This window comes from Salmo salar, chromosome 01, assembly GCF_965601325.2.
Source record: "Salmo salar chromosome 01, fSalSal1, whole genome shotgun sequence".
Classification (NCBI taxonomy): domain Eukaryota; kingdom Metazoa; phylum Chordata; class Actinopteri; order Salmoniformes; family Salmonidae; genus Salmo; species Salmo salar.
In genome coordinates, this window is record NC_138291.1 from 57028879 (window position 1) to 57041037 (window position 12159).

The 12159-nt window shown below is 44.3% G+C and overlaps 1 non-coding gene across 1 annotated transcript; it reads right to left on the minus strand.

Annotated features, from left to right (window-relative positions):
- Positions 1-4213: 4213 nt before the first annotated feature.
- On the minus strand, positions 4214-4307 carry trnai-uau (transfer RNA isoleucine (anticodon UAU)). The gene is made up of 2 exons: positions 4270-4307; positions 4214-4249 (listed from the first exon to the last, which is right to left on the minus strand). It is a non-coding gene; the product is annotated as a tRNA-Ile (tRNA).
- Between the last annotated feature and the right edge of the window lie 7852 nt (positions 4308-12159).

Below are 12159 nucleotides of genomic sequence, written 5' to 3' on the forward strand. Positions count from 1 at the left end.
GTGGTGATGATGGTGTGTTTGGCATGTCTCCATCCAAACCTGTCTATGCTGAACAGACAAGCGTGCGTACAATACGTTGCCTCCACAAGTGTAGACAGGATATGGTGATGAGGGACTACATTGCTGTGTGTGTTTGTGTGCATGCATGAGAGCGTGCATGTGCAACTTTAGAGAAGGCCTGCATGGGCAGAGAACCGCAGATAGGCCTACGACTCCCAGGGTGCAGTACAAGAACCTGTCTTACTGGGGTTAATGCCTCCACTATGCCAACAGAGGAATTGCAGACTCAAAGAAAACCTGCAGATTGAGCATATTAATACCGAAATATTCTGAGAAGTGGCCACCTAAGGGCCTGGTTCTCGTGTCCAATTGTCCACTTGAGAACTCTGACTGACAATTTGTTGGAGACACTACATCCCTTCAGAAAATAAACAAAACTCCTCCATACTGACCGTAAGTGAAAAAGGGTAAGCTACAGAGTTTGTGAGAGTCTTGAGAGTATTGGTGGGAAGATGGTTTTCAGTTTTGTAGTGCAAGAGGGACAAGTTCCTCCCCTCCTGTGACCTTGTTTTCCACTGATCTCATGCTAATTGCATCTGGCCTCAAGTGTTCCTGGGAGGGCACTAAACGAACGAAGGTTAAATCCCTCGACAGACCATGTTTTTTAAATCAGCTGTGTTCTTTCCGTGTAACAGTCAATTATATGAATCTTAGTCATTTAAAATGGGATGATGTCGAAATCTGAGTGTGTGTGTATTGAGGTCGGGAAGAGGAGGAGGGGGAGAGGGGAGGGGAGTGGAGGCCAGCTGCCAAAGCTCTCTGCTCTGTGCTCAGTTTTCTCTACAGTAAATCTCTCTCCTCTATCATGTGTTGCTCATCTTCAAAATGGATCCATCCGCTCAAACTCACTCACACAGTTGTAGTAGTCCTATATAGCAGGGGTTCAAAAACTTTTTTTTTTTGCTTTGTGACTGAGCGCTGAAAAAACATACAGACCAAAGAATAAGTCAAAAATATTATCTTGGCAGCGGACAGAAAAATGTGGAGTTTAATAGCTAATCTCCTGTAATTCCACACATCCTGCCATGGAGTTGAAATAACTTATTTTTTTTCTCTACACATTTTGACATGGCTAATGCTGTGTTCATACCCTCAAACATTATAACACAATCAATGGGGGCCTGATTGTCTAGCTTTTATGTTGTTGATCGTAAATTCTCAAAGACTATAAGCTATTATTGAAAAATATACACTGAGTGTACAAAACATTAGGAACACTTTCCTATTATAGAGTTGCACCCCCTTTTGCTCTCAGAACAGCCTCAATTCGTCGGGGCATGGACTCTACAAGTCTTCGAAAGCGTTCCACAGGGATGCCGACCCATATTGACTCCAATGCTTCCCACAGTTGTGTCAAGGTGGCTGGATGCCGTTTAGGTGGGGGACCATTCCTGTATACACACGGAAAACTGTTGAGTGTGAAAAACCCAGCAGCGTTGCAGTTCTTGACATATTTAAACCGGTGTGCCTGGCATATACTACCATACCCTGTTCAAAGGCACTTACATCTGGCCCATTCACCCTCTGAATGGCATGCGTACACAATCCATGTCTCAATTGTCTCAAGGCTTAAAAATCCTTCTTTAACTTGTCTCCTACCCTTCATCTCCACTGATTGAAGTGGATTTAACAGGTGACATCAATAAGGGGTTATAGCTTTCACATTGATTCACCTGGTCAATCTATGTCATGGAAATAGCAGGTGTTCCTAATGTTTTGTTCACTCAGTGCATAGGTCCATTATCTTTTCTACATACTTTCTGTTTGGTTTAAGTTATTCAAGTTCACACTGAAAGTGTTTTTCTATCTTTTAATGGGGGGGGGGGGGCAATGTCATCCAGCAACCCACCTGGAGCCCTGCCGTCTCGACCCACAGTTTTTAACCACTGCTATATAGGACACTGCACGCACTAATGCGCGTCGTCCTATGTCGTCCTATATAGGGCCATGAGGTTGTTTAAATGAATTAGGTGCTACCTAAATAACAGCTTAAAGCCTATTCCTAGAGAGTTTTCTTTTCAGCTTTTTTACATTCCCCTAATCTATTTGTCCAGGTGTTCAACATGTTCTTCCCAGCAACATTTATATTTCACAATGTTTTAATAGCCTATTGCATTTATTTCAAATCCAACTAGTATAGAACATTCTGATCAAGTTCAGGAAGCATTGTAATGTTAAAATTATAGACTGTTTATTTTGCTAACTGTCTATTTATCAGACAAGCGCACGCACACACGTAATCAGTATAGGAGAACATTCTAACATTTCAAACAAACATAAATGTTGGGAATGATAAATCATTCAAATGTGTCTAAATGCTGTTTTCATTCAAATAAAGAGGCGTAGCGAGTCACTACCAGCCACCAAGCCTCATTGAGTAACCAGAGATGGTACACCCCACTCATAGCATGGATAACAGCGCCCTCCAGTGGGACTTGATACAAGACATTACAGGCTGGCAAGAGAAATAGAGTATAGTAACTACGACATTATAATGTCATCTGGTAGATTACCTCAATCAATCAATCAAATCAATCAAATTGATTTATATAGCCATTTTTACATCAGCCAATGTCACAAAGTGCTGTACAGAAACCCAGCATAAAACCCCAAACAGCAAGCAATGCAGATGTAGAAGCACAGTGGCTAGGAAAATCTCTCTAGAAAAGGCCAGAACCTAGGAAGAAACCTAGAGAGGAACCAGGCTTTGATGGGTGGCCAGTCCTCTTCTGGCTGTGCCGGGTGGAGATTATAACAGTACATGGCCAAGATGTTCAAATGTTCATAGATGACCAGCAGGGTCACATAATAATAATCACAGTGGTTGTAGAGGATGCAACAGGTCAGCACCTCAGGAGTAAATGTCAGTTGGCTTTTCATAGCAGATCATTCAGAGTTAGAGACAGCAGGTGCGGTAGAGAGAGTCCAAAACAGCAGGTCCGGGACAAGGTAGCACGTCCAGTGAACATGTCAGGGTTCCATACCCGCAGGCAGAATAGTTGAAACTGGGGCAGCATCATGACAAGGTGGACTGGAAACAACAAGGAGTCACCAGGCCAGGTGGTCCTGAGGCATGATCCTAACCCCACCCACTTTGCCAAAGCTCAGCCCCCACAACACTAGAGGGAAATCTTCAACCACCAACCTACTACCCTGAGACAAGGTCGAGTATAGCCATGAAGATCTCCCCCACGGCACGAACCCGAGGGGGGCGCCAACCCAGACAGGAAGATCACGTCAGTGACTCAACCCACTCAAGTGACGCACCCCTCCTAGGGACGGCATGGAAGTGCACCAGTAAGCCAGTGACTCCGCCCCCGTAATGGGGTTAGAGGCAGAGAATCCCAGAGAATTTCAACTACAGTCACTCTCACCTTGTTCAAGAATAAATGCAGTTTATTATCAAAGACCAACCCCTCTAGTGAAGTTAAACTGCAAGTCACTCATGCTGCCTCCTATAGATAATAAGAGGGAACTACATCAGCTCAGTTGATGAAATACTGTATGAGTTCACCACAAACATACACTTCTGACATTTATAGCTAAAAACTAACACTATACTTGCACGTTTATATAAGCAAAGTCCTCCCAACAAATCATAACACAAAAACAGAATAACTAGAACATTGATAGCCTATCATGAAAAGAATTCGCATAGAAATCAGAATATCAATACTCTTATGAGGGAAAGGGCAAGAAAAATGCCTACACATTGAGGTGCGCTGCAAGATAACTTGCAATGGGAGTGTGGATAATAGCTACTGTATTTTGTTGTATGATTTCATTTTGAAGCAGGCAGGGATGTGAATGTGATCAACAGGCTCCCCTTGACCCCTGTGCACGAGCACAACATAAATCTGCAGGAATATATTTTAATGATAAAATGTTGCTAAGAAATGGTAGCGTATTCATTCAATTGTTTTATGAGAATACGAATCTTGATTTAAACTAACGTACTCTGCTTAAATTATGTACTAGGTTGAGGCTACAGACAAGAAGATACAATTCATACCGGGTATCTTTTTGGTCTATGCTGCTGAATTGTCGAATTATCAGACACCGACCGTTTATGCACTGCGTGGCTGGGCAACGTATTCCATGTTATTACAACGTCAATGGCTAATACCTATCGCCCTTCTCTTAGTAAAAACACTGCTCCAGGTGAGGCTCGAACTCACAACCTCGGCATAGCTCTACAATGTACTGTCATATAAGTACCGCGCGCTAACCGATTGCGCCACTGGAGCTCCGCTACTTTGGCTCAGCAAAACAGTTTATGAACACTCTGCTCTGGATGTTAGCTCCTCTTCCTTCCAGTTTACATTCTGATTTACTTAAGAGATCATTCTATTGTATGTTATGTGTTGCAACACAGTCAGCAACGTACAGTAACATGCATAGAAACTGATCTAGATCTGACTAAACTCTGATAAATTACTGATTTGCCAAATCACTCGTTTGCGTTGTTTGAACATAGCTAATCTAGCTAGCTAACGTTAGCTCGTCTGAACTGCTTACTGGATTGATATAGCTGTCCGTTGTTGAGTGTATTGTGTCTTAGTTGTATTGTCCCATATTGGCCTGTATGTATTTGACAACTAATCTGGAAAGTGATCAACTGTGTGCTTGTTGTATGAGTGTTCATTTCATAGCAGGTTGATAATGCTATCTGTGAAATCCTGGCTGCTACAGGTTAACAGAGACTTCGGCACAATTTATTTCTCACGCATGCTCAGTTTGTCTGAATTGGTACCGAGCGAGATGTATCAATAACGGATCATATTCAATTTAACTTTTACAGATGTTTTGAAGTCTCTGCATAAACCAAGGTCTCCTTGTATAAACCATATAATTCTCTATTGACTAACCGTGTACTTTTCTATAACATGACGCCTCTTTTGCCTGTATAATATTAACCTGATTTTGGGAGTCTGCTTTGTTGTAGTAGTATGTGAATAGTACGATAAATATTATATATATATCATTTTTTGTATTATTAAATTTTTTAGTGGGTATATCAGCTTCAATGCAATTGTCTGCATAATTTCCAACCCCCCATATATTTTTGGTAAATATATACTGTATAATATATATATATTTTTTTTAATATAGATATTTTCCTTTATTATTTTCCCCAAACCCTACCATCCCTCCCCTAATTTGAGTAAACTAATGGACAACAACACTTAGGCTTCTACTTCCAGTTTATACACACTATGTACATTTTACAGACACAGTATTATTTTACAGTAGTTATCTTTTGCTTGTTTTTAGTCCCATCCTTCAGCTCTACTCAACTCCTCCCATCTATCTCTGAACACCATCCAGTTTTGATTTATATTTGCCATATATCTTTCAACTGTGCAGTTTCACAAAAGTTCTGAACCTTTTATGCTCATAGATTTTGCATATTGTAAATTAAATATAAACATTTTTGCTAAGAGTATTATTATATTATTGAACCCAGCAATGCTATTTGCAGATTTAGCTCCAGGTGAATGTTGCAATTCTTCAGCCATTCCTGAACCTGCGACCAAAAACAAGCTACATATGGACAGTTCAAAGCAAATGATCTAATGTTTTTGTCTCTTCACAGCAAAATCTGCAGAGCTGGGATGGTTGCATCCCCCATACATACAGTTTATAACATTCTATTGGTTGCAAATATTTTAGATTATAATTTAAATAGAAAAACTCAAAGTTTTGAATCCAGCGTTGTTTTGTGTATCAGTTCATAAACCATGTGCCATGGCATCGGTACAACAAAAATCTCTTCCCAACTATTTTGCAATCTATATATGCAATACATTTTTTGTTCCTTAAATTAAACTGGTAAACTTTTTTAGTTATCACAATTTTCTTTAGCCAATTTTGACATTTAATGCAGGGTTGACAGACAAGTTTCTTACTTTCTTCCCCTTCCACTTGCCTCTTCCGTTTTGTGGTAATGCTGCCATTAGTTGGTTGTAATTTGAAGTAGAGCAGACATTTCCATATATGTTTGTTAGCTGCATGCAGTAGTATGTTCATGTTTTTATTAAAGAATGAAAACACTGCTGGTCTAGACATGTATGATAGGTCTAGTTCATTGGAGGATCACAATACAAAATGTCAACAACCACACAACATTGCCATCATGAATTCAGATCATAATAATTTATCCACAAACTTTATCAATCATTTGTCTGTATCTGGATGGATCGGATGGATTGATGGATGGATGGATCTTTAACATATAGTACGAGTCAAAAGTTTATACACACCTACTCATTCAAGCGTTTTTCTTTCTATTTACTATGTTCATCATTGTAGAATAATAGTGAAGACATAAAAACTATGAAATAACACATACTGTATGGAATCACGTTGTAAACAAAATCTATTTTATATTTGATATTCTTCAAAGTAGCCACCCTTTCCCTTGATGACAGCTTTGCACACTATTGGCATTCAGCTTCATGAAGTAGTCACCTGGAATGCATTTCAATTAACAGGTGTGCCTTGTTAAAAGTTAATTTGTGGAATTTCTGTCCTTCTTAATGTGTTTCAAAACCATAAAGCGCTATGATCAAACTGGCTTTCATGAGGACATCCACAGGAAAGGAAGACCCAGAGTTGCCTCTGCTGCAGAGGACAAGTTCATTAGATTTACCAGCCTTAGAAATTGCAGCCCAAATAAATGCTTCACAGAGTTCAAGTAACAGACACATCTCAACATCAACTGTTCAGAGGAGACTGCGTGAATCAGGCCTTCATGGTCGAATTGCTGCAAAGAAACCTCTACTAAAGGACACCAATAATAAGAAGAGACTTGCTTGGGCCACGAAACACGAGCAATTGACATTAGACCAGTGGAAATCTGTCCTTTGGTCTGATGAGTCCAAATTTGAGATTTTAGGTTCCGACCTCCGTGTCTTTGTGAGACGCAGAGTAGGTGAACAGATGATCTCTGCACTTTATTTTTATTTTTATTAACTTAATCTTAATCTTCTTTTGTTGTTTGCAGATGCACTATCCTTCTGACACTATGCAGCCAGGTCCCATCTACTTTCTAACTCCTTGCAACTGCAGTGGCCAAAACAATAACAAGTTTGTGCTCTGGTATTGTGCCTGGCGGAACATGCACAAGCTCCACCACAGTCTGGACCTTCACTTCCTGATCACAGGCCACACCAAGTTTGCCCCCGACTGGTGCTTTGGCCTCGTCAAGCAGCGCTTCAGAAAGACCAGAGTGAACACTTTGTCTGAGATTTCTGGTGTTGTGAAGGACAGCAGTGTGAGGGGTCAACATCCCACAGCTGGTTGGACTGGAGGATGGTATGGTGCTGGTGGAAAGCTATGGCTGGCAACTACACCTGACTCTGTACTTCAGGCCGCTGCCACAGTTCAAGCAGTACTAGCACTTCAGGTGAATATCATTTTCATTGCATTGTATGAGGTTATTCTTCTTATCTAAACATGGTAGGTGTGTTGATGTTGTCCAAGGTTGTAATGTCGTCTCAATTTTTTTGTTATTTCCTGTTTTACAGCTTCGTTGCTCTGGAGCCTGGTGTTGTTGTCGTCAAGGAGCTTTCGGACTCAGTCAGGACCAGGTTTTAGCTGCTGTGCAACGCTGACATTCTTCCTCCCATAGATTGTCTATAAGCACCGCCTGGACTGGACACCGCAAGACAAACATTTTGAGAAGATCAGGGAGTTTTGTGACGAAGAGGCTATGGACATCACATGCCCTGCACTAAAGTCAAGGGCAGGACAGAAACAGGCTCTCCGAATATAGATTCCCTTGTTCATGCATGGTTCGGACAGACTAGTCATCAGCACTCTCTGCAGTACCTCTATTCAAATTACTCTCTCCTAACACACATGCCATACGTTGCTGCTACAATTATTTTTGTATCCTGCTGCTCAGCCACTTTACCTCTGATTGTATGCATATAACTAATCTATTACTGATATTGATATTGTTCTTACTGTATATTATTTTATTTATATTGACACTTTCTATTTCTGATATTGCTACTATGCAAGTAACCATTTGGCTGTACCATTTACACCTTCTGTAGAGACCCAGCCACTTGGCAAGATGTGGCTGGGGGTTATAGCATTTCTTTCACATGACCCATCAATTTAGACAAGTGTGTCTGGGTAAGTGTAATCTAATCTAATATTTATCTGGACACTTTCTGTTTAACTGAAAATTGTCCTTATTGTAGGCTATTGGCCTTATTGTAAGACCGAATTGAGCCGATCTGTCACATATGTGGTAACTCCTTCAAGACTGTTGGAAGCTGGTTGAGAGAATGCCAGGAGTGTGTAAAGCTGTCATCAAGGCAAAGGGTGGCTACTTTATAGAATCTAAAACATATTTTGATTTGTTTAACACTTTTTTGGTTACTACATGATTACATATGTGTTATTTCATAGTTTTCATGTCTTCAGTTTTATTCTACAATGTAGAAAATAGGAAAAAGAAATAAAAACCCTTGAATGAGTAGGTGTGTCCAAACTTTTGACTGGTACTGTAGCTATTGGCCATTTTTACCATAGGTTTACAATATAAATCTGTCAGATGACCTTCCTCTCCAAGGAGGCAGGCTAACAAGAACAAACCTGATTTCAGCAACAATTACATGTCTAGACTGAGCTCCCAACAGACTGTGACTCCTGCCAAGCTCCAGGATATCAACAGAGAGGGGATGTAGTGTGGAGAGATGGAGCTCATTAACACATTAATGGGGAAGGAAACTGTGATAAACTGCTCTTTAGTCCACCTGGGTCTTGATTAGATGCAGTACTGTACCATTCAATCTGTGAGAAACAGGAAGTTTATTACTGGAGAGTGTGTGAAGATGATGATGTCATATTGCCCTGCTCTACCCATGACAGACCCTTCTCTCTGGGCCAGGAGAGACTGAGGGGATCAGAAGAGAAACGGATGTCCGGATATGCAGGTGGTATGTGTCTTCCCCACGCATGTATCTTATAACCATTCCTCAGCTACTTAGCTGTTATGCCAACTTTGTTCACATTTTCTCTTTATACCTCTCACCTTGTCCTCCTCCTATGACTCTAGCCAAGAGTCTCCTCAGTCTTCAGGAGAAAGTCTGCTCATTCCTTGACAGAGCCAGTGAGTTTGCAATGTATATGTAAGAATACAGTCAAATATTTTACAGTAGATGCTAGTGTTTGAGAAAGTACAAGAGAACATTAAGAAGAGTACAGTATATTGTGTATTTCTTAGTTACCAGTGGAGGTGGGCTGAGGAGGTTGCCCTATTCATCTTAAAGAGCGAAGTGAGGAAACTCTGACCTCTGATGTCATCAACCTAGTTGTGTGTCGTAACTCTGGACCCAAGTAGTGAGAACAGATAGCAGGATAGTATGTCCTTATGAACCTTGAGATAATGTGGTAAAGCAAGGGGATTTTAAGGTGACGACTTCAGCCAATTAAACAGGTGGCTATCTGTTTGAACATACATGCACACAGTCAATTCATACAAAGTATGAGTCAAAAGTATGGACACACCTACTCATTCAAAGATGTTTCTTTATTTTTACTATTTTCTAGATTGCAGAATAATAGTGAAGACATTAAATTATGAAATAACACATATGGAATCATGTAATAACCAAACAAGTGTTATACAAATCAAAATATATTTTATATTTTATATTCTTCAAAGTAGCCACCCTTGGCCTTGATGATAGTATTGTACCCTCTTGGCATTCTCTCAACCAGCTTCATGAGGTAGTCTCCTGGAATGCTTTTCCAACAGTCTTGAAGGAGTTCCCACATATGCTGAGCACTTGTTGGCTGCTTTTCCTTCACTATGTGGTCCAACTCATCTCTAACCATCTCAAGTGGGTTGAGGTCAGGTGATTGTGGAGGCCAGGTCATCTGATGCAGCATTCCATCACTCTCCTTCTAGGTCAAATAGCCCTTATACAGCCTGGAGGTGTGTTTTGGGTCATTATCCTGTTGAAAAACAAATGAGATCCCTACTAAGTGCAAATCAGATGGGATGGCGTATCACTGCAGAATGCTGTGGTAGCCATGCTGGTTAAGTGTGCCTTGAATTCTAAATAAATCACTGACAGTGTCACCAGCAAAGCACCCCCAAACCATCACGCATCCTCCTCCATGCTTCACGATGGGAACCACACATGCAGAGATAATCCATTCACCTACTCTTCATCTCACCAAAACACGGCGGTTGGAACCAAAAAAAATCTAATTTGGACTCATCAAACCAAAGGACATATTTCCACCAGTCTAATGTCCATTGCTCGTGTTTCTTGGCCCAAGCAAGTCTCTTCTTATTATTGGTGTCCTTTAGTAGGGGTTTCTTTGCAGCAATTCGACCATGAAGGCCTGATTCACGTAGTCTCCTCTGAACAGTTGATGTTGAGTGTAACGATCGTCGTCGGGTGATGAGGAAGCGGACCAAAACGCAGCTGGGAGCGAACACATGTTTATTCTTTACACTGAAATAAACACGTACACAAAATCAAGAAAATGCCGATACGTTAACTGCTCAAACACAAGAGGCAACACCCCACAAACAGCATGGGGGAAAAAGGAACTTAAATGTGATCCCAATCAGAGACAACTAGCGACAGCTGTCTCTGATTGGGAATCGACAGAACCCAACATAACACACCCTGACCCAAAATACCCGAGTTCACCTGGTCAGGGCGTGACAGTACCCCCCCCCCCCCCAACGGTGCGTACTCCCGGCGCACCAAACTTAAGTCTATTAGGGGGGGGGGACCCGGGTGGGCGCCTCACCCTCGGTGGAGGCTCTGGCCCCGGGCGTGTTCTTTCCCCCGCCTCCACCTTAGCCCTACCCCTCTGGCCCGGACTGGACCACTGTGGAGCGGCATGCTCAGGCTCCGGAGCGGAGCCGTCGACCGGAACAGGATTGGGCACCGGTGGACCGGACACGGGTCGTGCCGGACAGGGAACACACACCACTGGCTTGGTGCGGGCAGCAGGAACGGGCTGGGCCGGACTGGGAACACGCACCACTGGCTTGGTGCGGGGAGCAGGAACGGGCCGGGCCGGACTGGGGACACGCACCACTGACTTGGTGCGGGGAGCGGGGACGGGCCGGACAGGACTGTGGACACGCACCGTGGGGTTGGTGCGGGGAGCAGGGACGGGCCGGACAGGACTGTGGACACGCACCATGGGCTTGGTGCGGGGAACAGGAACGGGCCGGACAGGACTATGGACACGCACCGTGGGCTTGGTGCGGGGAACAGGAACGGGCCAGACAGGACTGTGGACACGCACCGTGGGCTTGGTGCGGGGAACAGGGATGGGCCGGACAGGACTGGGGACACGCACCACTGACCTGGTGCGGGGAGCAGGGACGGGCCGGGCCGGACTGGGAACACGCACCACTGGCTTGGTGCGGGGAGCAGGAACGGGCCGGGCCGGACTGGGGACACGCACCGCTGACTTGGTGCGGGGAGCAGGGACGGGCCGGACAGGACTGTGGACATGCACCGTGGGCTTGGTGCGGGGAGCAGGGACGGGCCGGGCCGGACTGGGGACACGCACCACTGACTTGGTGCGGGGAGCAGGGACGGGCCGGGCCGGAATGCGAACACGCACCACTGGCTTGGTGCGGGGAGCAGGAACGGTCCGGGCCGGACTGGGGACACGCACCACTGACCTGGTGCGGGGAGCAGGGACGGGCCGGGCCGGACGGGGAACACGCACCACTGGCTTGGTGCAGGGAGCAGGAGCGGGCCGAGCCGGACTGGGGACACGCACCACTGACCTGGTGCGGGGAGCAGGGACGGGCCGGACAGGACTGTGGACACTCACCGTGGGCTTGGTGCGGGGAACAGGAACGGGCCAGACAGGACTGTGAACACGCACTGGTGAACTGAAGCGTGGAGTCGGTTTAGCCACTCGTCCTGGCTGGATGCCCATCCTAGCACGGCATGTGCTGGGCATGTCCACCGGACGCACCGGGCTGTGCGGGCGCACTGGCGACACAGCGCGCAACTCCGCTTCCCATGGCTTGGTGCGGGGAGCAGGGACGGGCCGGGCAGGACTGTGGACACGCACCGTGGGCTTGGTGCGGGG